The 13469-nt window shown below is 45.8% G+C and overlaps 1 long non-coding RNA gene across 1 annotated transcript in view; it reads left to right on the forward strand.

Moving 5' to 3' along the window:
* LOC138847438 (uncharacterized) overlaps positions 1–12858 on the forward strand; it is a 35162-nt gene extending 22304 nt beyond the window's left edge. Inside the window, exon 2 of the long non-coding RNA XR_011385268.2 lies at positions 12508–12858. This is a non-coding gene — a long non-coding RNA (uncharacterized LOC138847438). The remainder of the gene's footprint in view (positions 1–12507) is intronic.
* Positions 12859–13469: the final 611 nt, after the last annotated feature.

The raw sequence follows: 13469 nt of genomic DNA on the forward strand, positions 1-13469 counted from the left end.
AATTGACAGCAGGCACAAAACAACCTGGCTCAGCACCAAGCACAAAAACAAGGGGGAAAGAGGACAGGTGACAAAGTATTCACAGAAGCTAGAAAAAAAAAAAAGCAGATTTTTTTTTCCACAATGTAGGATCTTTTATTACTAGAAAATAAAATCCTGTCTGAGTAAATGCCAGGAAAACGATTAAGGGCTCAATTTAGATCAGGAGGCTTGGCTGGGCACTGCTGAGCAGGGAGCTGAACAATGTCTGCCCCACTCTCTGTGCACATCACGTTTGGGGTGAACAGCCCAGGCCCCAGCCAGGCCTCTGGCTGCCAGTTCTGCAGAATTACAGTTAAGCTTTGGCCACTCGGTTTCAGTTAAAAGGATTGTGTGGAAGGAAGGATAAAAGGCCCTTGCGTACAGCCCAGCTACTGCCTCTGAGGTCTAGGAAGAAATGCAGCCAGGGTGGTGCCAAGTTCTGCAGAAAAGCTTCCTCCCTGGGGTTCTCAGGCTCCCCGGCCTGACCCAGGAAGGGCATGAGATGGAGCAGGAGCGTGGGCTGGCTTTGGACTTGGGCCGGCCTGGGTTGGAGGCCCCATTGTACTACTCAAGGGGCCTTTAGGCAAGATTTTTAACTTTGCTGAGTCCCAGTACATTACCCCTATAAAATATAGATAATAGCATTATTATGGGAACACAATGACATGATGTTTGTAAAGCAACAACAAAATAAACACTTAGTAGTTAGTAGCTCCTTCCTTTCCCTTCCTTTCTCCAAGGCCTCTTAAGCCAAAGAATTGTGGTGCAGTGGGAAAGGCATGAGATTAGAGGCTGGGAAAGTAATGTTCTATTCCTGATTCAACTCTGTGTGACCTTGGGCAAGTCACTCAGTCTATCTGGCCTCCCTTTCCTCCACTGAAAACAGCAGGTCTTGGGTTAAATAATCTCTGAGGATCCCTCCCACTTCTGATTCTCAATATTAATTCTGACTATTAGGTAGTTGTTATGCATAGGCACGTTGCTCAGCAATGCACATGCATTATTTTACAAATATTATTATTCTTGTTTTATGAGAAAATGAGCCTTATGGCATCTTAGGAACTTGTCCCAGATTGCCCAGCCAGAAAAGGCAGATGAAGAAGTGTTTGTCCATGGGGCCAGTGCTGTGGCTCAGCAGGTCTGCAGTGCCAGCATCCCATATGGGTGTCGGTTTAAGTCCTAGCTACTCCACTTCCAATCCAGCTCTGGCCTGGGAAAGCAGAAGATGGTCCAAGACCTTGGGCCCCTGCATCCGAGTGAGAGACCCGGAAGATGCTCCAGGCTACTGGCTTTGGATCAGCCCAGCTCTGACCTTTGTAGCCATTTGGGGAGTGAACCAGCAGATGGAAGACCAATCTCTCCCTGCCTCCCTGCCTCCCTGCCTCCCTGCCTCCCTGCCTCCCTGCCTCCCTGCCTCCCTGTAACTCTACCTTTCAAGTAAATAAATCTTAAAAAAAAAAAAAAAAAAAAAAAAAAAAAGAAGAAGAAGAAGAAGGAGGAGGAGGAGGAGGGGGAGGGGGAGGGGGAGGGGGAGGGGGAGGAGGAGGAGAAGTGTTTGTCTAGATTAACTTCTTTTTAAACCAAGTTATAAAGTCCCAGAGTTCTGAGTCTTCTTACTGAACAGTAATAAAATCAAATCATTCTACAGGTTCCAAGAAAAGTTTAAAGACTTATCAATGCTTGAACTGTAACTGGGTTTTCAGACCTGAGAAATATTGGTTCACTCATAGTCCTGTGAAACAGGCCCCAGGGAAAATACAATCTCCTAGCAGGAGGTGGGAAAGAGAAGCTAGAAACAGTCTTTCCTGGCACTTTCAATCAGGGCAGACAGAGGGTATTGTGGTGGGGCCCCAGCGAGCAGGAAGACAGGCAATTGTCAGCCCAGGGAGCAAGTAGCCCAGAGCTGGTGGTCAGCATAAACAGGGCTGCAGAGGCTCAAAGGCCAAGTGTGTATTCCAGCAGAGATGCAAGCTATTTGAACTATACCACAGTGGAACAAGTGGGGAAGAGGGAAAGTTCTGCCTTGGCAGTCCCTGGGAGCACAAGGCCTGAGTCTGACAAGCCACAAGGAGCCTCAGGAAGAAATATTAGAGCCCAGGACTCATGACCCAACTCATGGCTGGGTAAGTGAACACTGCTAAGCCCTGGACCAGTTGTCTGTTGTTCTAAGACAAACCACCCCAAAGCTTGGAGGTTTAGAACAACCAAGTTGTACTATTTCTCACAGTTTTTTAGGTTTGCTGAGCTGACATAGGCAATTTTTCAGGTCCATGTAAGGCCAGCTGGGTCCACTCATAAGGCTACATTCAGCTAGGCGTCAGCTAGACTAGAACATCAAAGACGATTCCACTCACAAGTCTGGCAGTTGGTACTGGCTATGGCAAGGACACCTCAGTTCTCTGCCACAGAGCTTCTCATTCTCCAGGACCCCTCTCCACGTAGTCTCTCTACTAGGAAAGTCTGACATAGCAGGTGATGCTATCGGGTAAAACAGCATCAGGTCAATAGGCAAAGAATCAGCTGCACCTCTTCATGTCAGCAATGAATAATTTGAAACGGAAATGTTTTTAAAAGTACCACTAATAGTTCTAAAACATGAAATACTTAGAAGCTAAAACTCATAAAATACTGGCGAAAGAAATTTTAAGAGTTAGGTAAATGGAAAGATACACCACATTCATAGATAGAAAAATTTGATAAAGTTAATACATCAATTCTTATCAAAGTTCAAAAAATTAAACGGAAAAAAAGGTAGACTTGTTTGTAAGTGGTATTGAAACAAATGGACATCCATATGCAAAAACATAAACTTTCACTTAGAACTGACACTTATACAAAATGTAACAAAATAGATTATAGAATTAAGTGTAAAAAGAAAAATTAGAAAACTTTTAGGAGAAAATAATTACAATCTTTGATTGTTCTTAATAGGCCAACAAAAACAAAATATAAAAGAAAATATAGATAAATTAGACAAAGTTTAAAATTTATACTCTATTATATCATTTGGGAAAAGATAAAAATAGAGTGACATAGAATAGATCAAAATTTGCCAGGATTAAGAGTTGGCAGAGGGTTTGACTACAAAAAAGTAGCAAAAGGGAATTTGATGGAATGACAGCACTATTTCTATTCTGATTTTATTAGTAGTTATACCATCCTATATGTATGTGTCAAAATCACAAAACTATACAACAGAAAAAAGAAATTTTACTGTATTGATTTTTTTTTTTTTTTGACAGGCAGAGTTAGTGCGAGAGAGACAGAAAGAAAGGTCTTCCTTTTTCCATTGGTTCACCCCCAAAGTGGCCGCTACAACCGGCATGTTGCGGCCGGCGTGCTTTGCCAATCCGAAGCCAGGAGCCAGGTGCTTCCTCCTGGTCTCCCATGCGGGTGCAGGGCCCAAGCACTTGGGCCATCCTCCACTGCACTCCCGGGCCACAGCAGAGAGCTGGACTGGAAGAGGAGCAACCGGGACAGAATCTGGCACCCTGACTGGGACTAGAACCCGGGGTGCCAGTGCCACAGGCAGAGGATTAGGCTAGTGAGCCATGGAGCTGGCCTACTGTATTGAAATTTAAAATAAAACTTAGTCCCCAAAATTTAGTCAGCATTCCTCCAAATGCACACCTAGAGAAAATATGCTATTATTCCCACACCAAATATTTTTAAATGTTAAAAACCTCCACTAAAAAATGATAATTTAATCAAACAACTGCCTCTCCATTATTTGTGTTTGTATGAGTTTTGTTTACTTGTTTCAGTAGTACCCAGTGTTGAGAAAGGCATGATAAAGTGATCACAACTGGGGTCAGCATTGTGGCATAAGAGGTAAAGCAACCATCTGCAACACCAGCATTCCATATAGTGCAGGTTTGAGTCCTGGCTGCTCCATTTCCCATCCAGCTCCCTGCTAAGGCACCTGGGAAAGGAACAGAAGATGGCCCAAGAGCTTGGGCCCCTGCACCCATGTGGGAGATCCAAAAGAAGTTCCTGGGCCTGGCTTTGGATCAGCCCAGCTCTGACCATTGTGGCCATTAAAGGAGTGAACCAATGGACAGAAGGTCTGTCTCTCCCTCCCTTTAACTCTGCCTTTCACATAAATAAATAAATCTTGAGAGAGAGAGAGAGAGAGAGAGCGCGCACAATGAAATGTAAGGAGGGGACATGTGAATTGGTATGGGTTTTCTGGAAGACAATGTATCTCAAAAGCATTAAGTGCTCTTACTTATTGGAAAATAAAGCCACTTCTAGGAATCAACTCTCATGAAATAACCAGACTCTGGTGAAGATAGTTGTCTTGTCTGCATTGAAATTCTGTCTCCTTCATCACAGAGACTGACAACACAATGGGTCCAAAATAATTATTGCCAACGATCTGTAAGGCAATTAACTCCCATAAAATGTCTGCCTCCAGCCAGGAGCCTGGTAGGAAGAGAAGCTTCTATCCCTTGGGCATGTTTGGTCAGGATGCTGCCCTTTGTGTAACAGCATTCAACAGCTATCTACACTCACTATGAACAACAAACATTGTATTCCTAAGGCGTTAGCAAGTGACATTCCTTGCCATGCCTGTAGACTACTTCATGAGAGCAAAACAGGCCAGGGAGTCGGTTCTGAAGACACCAAAGACTGCTGGGAAAGCCAGGGGATTTGGACTGAGAGGCTTCCTGGCATGAGCTCAGCCTACAATGGCAGATTCAGGTGAAACTTGATTTCTAAGGAGACCAGGGGATTCAGGAAGATAGCACAGCTTGGTTTGGCAGTCAAGAGAGAAAAGACACAGACTGCTCTGCAGCCAGAAGGGCCTTGGCTGAAAAATGCCAGGTACTGGCTTTTGGAATCATCAGAAAAAATAGAGACACTTTAAGATGGAGAAAGATCCTGCCATTGGATACAGGATCTGGGTCTTGTCTCTGGACTGCCCCCCCACCCAGGGATCCCCACCTCTTAATAACAGCTGTTCTCCTTGACCCCAGTTAAGTGTGCCATTTGGCCCTTACCCTGTATTACCTGGATGCTGCAACTTCACCTCTCAACCCTGGCTGTTTATACAACTGCCTCTTCCCAAGGCTATGGTTCTCAGAGGCTCTCTTAGTCCTGATACCTGGGCTTTCTCCTGTGCCCCATGTTCCTCCAGCCCCCACTTTACCTATCTATCCTCGCACACACCTCTCACTCCCCCAGAGGTCACCATAAGCACTGGGCAGGACCTAGTTATTCAGGAAAGAAGGAATTGTTCCAAATAGTGTCTCTTCAAGTTAGAGACTCTGCATACTGACTTTAATTACAACAGTGACCACCTCCAACAATTACTGAGTGAGCACTCACTGTATTCTAGTTACCATGCCAAGTCCTCTACATGCACCACAAATTATTACAATTTAATCCACACAGCAATCCCACGACATGGGTACCAGTATTGCCACGATTAACATACCAATTTACATACAAGGAATTAAGAGCTCAGAAAAGTAGGACAATGGGGAGAACAAATAAATCAAAGATATAAATTTGAACTCATCCTCTTAGCAAGTCTTACATTAACAGAGCCCCTATCACACACTAGAGTTACATCACTAGCATGGCACTAGTTATAGTGGTGAACAAGACAGACCCAGTCCCCGTCCTCCAGAAGCCTATTGCCAAGATTAGGCAACCCACAGGCCTCTTTTGCTGCCATAGAGCCGATTCAAACTCATGTTTCCTATGCCAAAGCTTAAACACAATACTTTCTACCCCACTCTTTCTGGAAATTAGTCGCTCTTGAGCAACATAAAGTCTTGGAAGTTCTCAGGCTGAGGTCAAGCTGCCTGCCTGTATGACTAGGTATTGATGTTGAGCAGATGTTGTACATAGGTATAGATGCTAAGAATCAGAGTACTGGACTCATGGAACCTAAGACTTTTCTTCATAAAGACTTCTTTATTTGAAAGGAAGAACTACAAACAAAGAAGGAAAGAGAGAGAATCTTCTATCCACTGGTTCACTCCCCAGATGGCCGTAACAGCCAGGGCTGGGCCAGGCCAAAGCAAAGAGCTAGGAGCTTCCTGTGGGTCTTCCACATGCATGCAGGGGCCCAAGTACTTGGACCATCTTCCACCGCTTTCCCAGACACATTAGTAGGGAGCTGGGTCAGAAGTGGAGCCCTGGAAAGCGGTGGAAGATGGCCCAAGTCCTTAAGCCCCTACACCCACGTGGGAGACCCGGAAAAAGCTCTGGCTCTGAATTGGTGCAGCTGTGGCTGTTGCAGTCATCTGGGGAGTGAACCAGCGGATGGGTACCTCCCTGTCTCTACCTCTTTCTGTAACTCTGTCTTTCAAATAAATAAAATAAATCTAAAAGAAGAGGAAGAGGAAGAAGCAGAGGAGGAGCAACTTGGATTCCAACAGGTGCCCAGATGGGATGGTGGCACTGCAGGCAGAGGTTTAACCTACTATGCCACAGCATTGGCCCCAAGACTTTTCTTCAATGTCACTTTTTCACTAAGGTCACTCTAACCACCTGCCTCCCTATCAGCACAGTAAACTCATCTTACCCTGCTCATTTTTTTTTTTTGTACTAAAATATTATTGTGTCTATTGTTTAGTACAAGTATATGTCAAAAGGTTTGTGGAAAAAATAATAAGTAAATAATCTGGGGGCCGGCATTGGGGTATAGTGGGTTAAGCCATCACCTTCAATGCCAGCATTCTATATGGGTACCAATTCAAGTTTCCGCTACTTCATTCCAATCCAGATCCCTGCTAAGGCACCTGGGAAAGCAGTGGGAGATGGCCCAAATACTAGGGCCCCTGCACCCAAATCGAAGACCCAGATGGAGTTCTGGGTTCCAGGCTTTGGCCTGGCCCAGCCACAGATGCTGTGGCCACTTGGGGGGTGAACCAGTGGATAGAAGATCTCTCCTCTCTCTCCATCTTCCTCTATCTGTAACTCTGCCTTTCAAACAAATAAATATTTTAAAAACTTATTTTGGTGCAAAAATTTTTTAAATCCATGGATTTTTTTATAACACATACCATCAGAACTTTTTCAGGATCCCTCATATGCATGGATTTCAAAAATTTTTGCACCAAAATAAGCTTATCTTTTAACTCAATGTTTATGAACTTTTTGAAGTTCCTCACACTTTAGTGTAAATTCCCCCGAGGGAATCCTTATTTCTTTTGTTTACTGATATATCCCCTGTGCCTAGACAGCCTGGCCTATAGAAAATACTCAATAATCATTGTTTGTGTGAATCAGTGAGTATGTAGCTATGTACAGGTTTAGCAGACAGATGATGCTACTTAGCTAGGAGTAAAGGACAGGAAAAACAGAAGTGAGCTGGAAGCTCAAGTTCCCACCAATGCCGCATAGGCGTTGACCTCCTGGAAGTCCAGAGAGGGGTGCTGTGAGAACTGGGAGAGGGCCAAGTAGGCCATAGCTTGGAAAACAGAAGACGCTGCAGGAGGAAGATGTCTATTCTTTGTGCTCAGAAGCATGTCAGCCACCTGACTGCCAGGAAGCAAGGGCGGATCAGGAGATGTGTGGCCATCTGTGTTCTGCCAGAAGCTCACAGAGCCAGGGGGTCAGAGGAGCAGTTGGGGGTTGAGGATCAAAGCAGGCAAAGACTGAAGTCCAGGAAGTCTGAGTGAGCAAGATAATGGTACCCATGCACCACAACACAGAGAGGGGCCTAACGTTCCTTTCATGTTGTTTCCCAGGTGTGTGGTCCTTAGGGCTGCATAAGTGAGCACAGAAATATGCTACAGAGAGAGAGAGAGAGCGAGCTGATGGTACATGTCTCTTCCAAGTTTCAGGTTTAGTGGTCCCATGTTTATAGCTTGAAGTTGTCTGTAGTGGAACTATTTACACCCTGGAAATTGGCAAATGTCATAAATCAGGGATTGTTTCCTTGTTCATTAAGCAGCTGGTTGTTAAACCCTTACCAGCTTACCACTGGTATAGTTTATTATAGAACCGAGGTTGCAGGGAGACTCTGTTCTTGGCTGAAAGAAGGGACTGGAATGACAGGTAGGCAGTTAGGCTGAGTCATACTGTGTGGAAAGACACCTGCACAATTGGGCAACTGCACATACAGCAAAGAACCAAACTTAACAGAACCCTTCCCTGGGGTTCTTTTATTCACTATAGAAATTATGTAGAGATCTTTCTTTTACATTTGGAAGCCAGAGACTCATTTGAATTCATGTATTCGTTCGTTTAACAAGTACTAATAGAGGGCCTTTTGGTGCCAGGTGAGCCGGTGGACAATAGAGATGAGCAGACTTATTCTTGCCTTTACAGAACGTACTAATACAGGAGTCCAAAAATTACGGCCTGTGGTCTAAATGTAGTTCATGACTGCCTTTAGTACAGCACTCAAATTAAGGGTGGTTTTTATATTTTTAAAGGGTTGTAAAGAAGAAGAAAGGAAGGAAGGAAGAAGGGGAAGAAAGAGATGTGGAGAAAATAGGAGAAGAGGAAGAAGTTACAGAGACCACATATGGTCACAAAGCCTAAAATATTTACTCTCTGGATGGTTACCACAGGAAAAAATTTGCTTACTATTGCTCTATCAAACTGGATAGACCTTACTTCTGTACAGCCACCCTAATTGGCCATTTAATGGGCCAAGTGTGAGATAGGACTTGGCTCGAGGAAAGAAGCAGGAGTAGGTGAGGTGACACTGACACAGAAGGAGTGAAGCTGGGACTCTCAAAGTTACCAATTAGAAATGTCTATTTGTGAATATTTGCCTGGGTGGACCAGAGGACGAGGTTGGGGCTCAAGTAGAATACAAGGAGAAGATAAGTCAGCGGTTAGCCCAGAGATACATGAGGAAACAAAGTCAGAGGACACAACAATAGCAGCTGAGGCCTCCAGAACATCTGCTGTGTTCCACACGTTCCAAGCATGTCTCATACACCAACACGCTTAATCCTCCCAGCGGCTCTGTGAAGTTGGCTATAGTCTTTCCAGTTGGCAGATGGGGAAACTGAGATACAGAGCAGTGAAGGGACTTGCCAAGACCCACAGCTACCAAGTAGCCAGGCCAGGATTTAAAAACAGATTGCCTGACCATCATGTGCTTAACCACAGACCAGTAGAGGAAGGACAGTAGGAAGGAGTGTGGTGATAAGCTGCTTGCAAACCCAAAAGCCAGCAGAGAAAAGCAGGTGTCAGGCCATAGTCAGACAACAGCATTGTGAACATGCCCGATCCTGTGGCAGACATGACTGAGCTCTCTCGCTGCCAGGCTTGGTGCTGGAGGCTGTGGTACGGAGATGAGCCAGACTGGGTCTGAAGTGGGTGGGCAGTTGTGAGTAACCAGGCCATGCTAATGCAGTCTGGATTAAGCCCTGTAGAGCACTGTTAAGGCTCATCCTGGGAGCTGCACCTGTAAGCTTGGAGCCAGGTGTCAGGGAAGGATGTGGGGCTCAGGCTGCCTACCACCACCTGGATGAACCACCCTCTGGAGTAGGTGACAAAGCAAACACCTGGTGTGCCCAACACACCTCAATGTGACGAGAGGCAAAGGCTACGTCCTGAAGAAAGCCAGAGAAAAGGCCAAGTGGCTTAGAAATGGAATGGTAAGCAGCTGGCAAGCCCAGGTCAGCCAGCAGAAGCCAGAAGCAAGCAAGCAGAAATGGAAGGAGGGGATCCAGGCAGGTTTGTTTGGGTCTTTAGGCCACATGGCCTTCTCCACCCCTCATAGCTTCATCCATCATCTTATTTCCAACAATTTCATAAACTTGAACCTACTGACACTGACACCCCCTAGGAGTGAAAAGATGCTGCCAATGTTTACACCAATGTTCTCCTATCCCCTCCCCCTGCCTGCCACCTGACCTTTCCAGAATGAGCTCATGGCATTCCTCTACAAGGAATGGTGTCAGCTTCCTATTCATATTCAAATTTCCCCCCAGAAAACTACCATCCACAATCTGCTGGTGTTGGTGACTTCACCATTCTTCCTCTAAGAAATATCTCAGCAGTCACAAAGGCAAAGATAGCAGCACAAGTAGTCAACAGTTCTTGCAGAGAGATGTCAAGGTTGTTGGGTGTCTGAGTGAAACTGGAAGTCTTACGGTTTACATAGCAGGGAAAACTAACAGTTGACAGAGTTGCAGGCTATTCCAATCATTATCATGTCCCCAGGAGTAACGCTCAAAGACTCAATGATTTTTTTTCTGACAATAGGAAGAGTAGTATGTTAGATTTAGTTCTTCCTTCCTGGTTTCCAGCATAACCATTGACAGGCAAGTCCTGAGTATTACCTGGGACACCTGGGACACAGGTGCTGCTGTGCAACTATGTTGCATGTCCATTAACTGCTTACCCAGAACTCCCTCTTCCTGAGAACAACTCACCCTGCACCCTCCACCTGACAGGTATGTTCTTTGGTGGCCTTGTCTTCTCCCACCATGATTGTTGGGTCAAGGTTGGCAGTGGACCCATGGTGAGCCAATCAAGGCCCTTCCTTGGGATCCTTCCAAGTGAAATTAGAGAATCAGTCTCTCTTTGATGGTAGAAGTTGAAAAAGTTGAAAAGAGCTTTTAGTTGCTGTATAAACAACCAGCTGGAAAAATTAGGAAAGCGGCAGTTAGAGAAGATGAAGGTAGACATAGTACCAGGTGTTACTGAGGTGAAAAAGAGTCTTGGCAGCTTCCAAGTCAAGAATCCGGTTGTGCCTGAAGCCAAGCTGCAGGCATACTTCCTGCAATTTGGTTACTCAGTTGTTTATTGGATTCTGTGAGGAAGTACTATCAGTACTATAGGTGTTATTTAAGTTGCTTCCAGCTTAAGTATTAACCTGGTGTCTAGTTTCTCCTCTACCTCTGATGCTACTGACTAACCGATGGTATGGGAAAAAGCAGAGTTCTACAGAATGCCCTCAGAGAACTCCCAGCTTTGCTCTCGTTGTCAGGGCACACTAAAGGAAAGTGCCAGGTGCAGTCTGTCCCCAGCACACCAAGTCCAGCAAGAAAGGAACAGTCACCTCCTTCTCCATCTTTATCCCCACCTTCCTGCCTCTCTGCTGGCTCCAGCATCTCTGGCTTCTCATTTGTTTGGCCACTCCAACTCGTGTCTACATGGTGTGTCTGTCTGTCTGTCTCTCTCTCTCTCTCTCTCTAGATTCCAACTCACTGCTCCACTCCAGGCTATTTCTCTCCTTTTAGCTTATCTTCCAGGTGTTCAAATCTTCTAGCCAGCAACCTAAGCTTGTCTCTGCTTGTCAGCATCCAGGACCAAGCCTGGTAAACACAGTGAGTCAGTAAGTCTTAAATGGTTTGGGATCATCTAGAACACTCACAGGAGCACTGAAAAAGACAAAATTAATGCCGGCACCGCAGCTCACTAGGCTAATCCTCCGCCTTGCGGCGCCAGCATACCGGGTTCCAGTCCCGGTCAGGGCGCCGGATTCTGTCCCGGTTACCCCTCTTCCAGGCCAGCTCTCTGCTGTGGCCAGGGAGTGCAGTGGAGGATGGCCCAAGTACTTGGGCCCTGCACCCCATGGGAGACCAGGATAAGTACCTGGCTCCTGCCATCGGATCAGCGCGGTGCGCCGGCCACAGCACGCCAGCCGCAGCAGCCATTGGAGGGTGAACCAACGGCAAAGGAAGACCTTTCTCTCTGTCTCTCTCTCTCACTGTCCACTCTGCCTGTCAAAAAAAAAAAAAAGAGACAAAATTAATGTGGGGGAAGAAATGGTCATGAATTTGGAGAAACAGAAAGGACATTCCAACCAGAAAAAAAGAAAGAAAAAGGAATAGACAAAAACACTGAAGCAGAAAAAAGCATAGACAAGAAGACTGGAAACAAGAAATAATCCAGGCTAGGCTACAGTGTTGTCAGAAAGGGAGCAGCATAAGGTAAAGATGAGCAATAAAATGGAATCAGATTTCACAGGGTCTTAACTATCAGGCAGAGGAGGTTATACTGATATATAGGCTGCTGTCATGATAGGTGACTGAGCAGAGCAATGACATTAGGAAGTAATATTTTAGGGGCCAGCACTATGGTGCAGCGGGTTAAAGCCCTGGCCTGCAACACTGGCATCCCATATGGATGCCCATTCAAGACCCAGCTGCTCCACTTCCAATCCAACTCCTTGCTAATGGCCTGGGAAAGCAGTGGAAGATGATCCAGGTCCTTGGGCCCCTGCCACCCACATTGGAGACCTGGAGAAACTCCTGGCTCCTGGCTTCAGATCGTCCCAGCTCCGGCTGATGTGGCCATCTGGGGAGTGAATCAGTGAATTGAAGACCTCTCTCCCTCTCTGGCTCTGCCTCTTCTGTAATTCTGTCTTTCAAATAAATAAAATAAATCTTTAAAAAAAAAGAAAGTAATATTTTAGCTATATGCTTCTTACAGAAGATGAGAGACAAAGAAAGTATCTCTCTGGATTACACAAGAGATAATGCTTATTTTCTCTGCCAAAACCAATCTTCATTTTCCTAGAGGATTTGTCATTAACTGCTTGAATATTTTTGTTTTTAGCGATGCTGCTTTAAAAATAATCAGTTGTGGGGCTGGTGCAGTAGCACAGTGGATTAATGCCCTGGCATCCCATATGGGCGCTGGTTCAAGACCTGGCTGCTCCACTTCCGATCCAGCTCTAAGCTCTGGCCTGGGAAAGCAGAAGATGACCCAAGTCCTTGGGCCCCTGCACCTGTGTGGGAGACCCAGAAGAAGCTCCTGGCTCCTGGCTCCTGGCTTCAGATCGGCACAGCTCCAGCCATTGCAGCCAACTGGGGAGTGAACCATCGGGTGGAAGACTCTTTCTTTCTCTCTGCCTCTCCTCTCTCTCTGTGTAACTCTTTCAAATAAATAAATAAATCTTTAAAAAAATAATAATCAGTTGTGGGGCTGATGCTGTGGCGTAGTGGGTAAAGCTGCTGCCTACAGTGACAGCATCCCATATGGGCACTGGTTCAAGTTCCAGCTGCTCATCTTCCAATCCAGCTCCCTGTTATGGTCTGGGAAAGCAGGGGAAGATGGCCCAAGTCCTTGGGCCCTTGCACCTACATAAGAGAGCTGGAAGAAGCTCCTGGCTACAAGTTGGCCATGTAGGGAGTGAACCAGCGGATGAAAGATCTCTCTCTCCCTCTTTCTACTTCTGCCCCTCTGTAACTCTGCCTTTCAAATATATAAAGAAATCTTTTTTAAAAAATCATCAGTTGTGTTCAGGGACAGTGATGTGGTGCAGTGGATTAAGCTGACATCCTCAATGCCAGCATCCCATAATGGCTCTGTTTCGAGTCCCAGCTACTGTACTTCCAATCCAGCTCCCTGCTAATATACCTGGGAAAGCAGCTGAAGATGGTCCAAGTGCTTGGGCCTTACCACTGATGTCAGAGACCTGGAGGAAGCTCCTGGCTCCCGGCTTTGCCCTGGCCTAGACATGGCTCTTCTGGTCATTCGGGGAGTGAACCAGTTGGTGAAAGATCTCACTCTCTCTG

Source organism: Oryctolagus cuniculus, chromosome 1, assembly GCF_051225735.1.
Source record: "Oryctolagus cuniculus isolate XC-2025 breed Fujian yellow rabbit chromosome 1, ASM5122573v1, whole genome shotgun sequence".
Classification (NCBI taxonomy): domain Eukaryota; kingdom Metazoa; phylum Chordata; class Mammalia; order Lagomorpha; family Leporidae; genus Oryctolagus; species Oryctolagus cuniculus.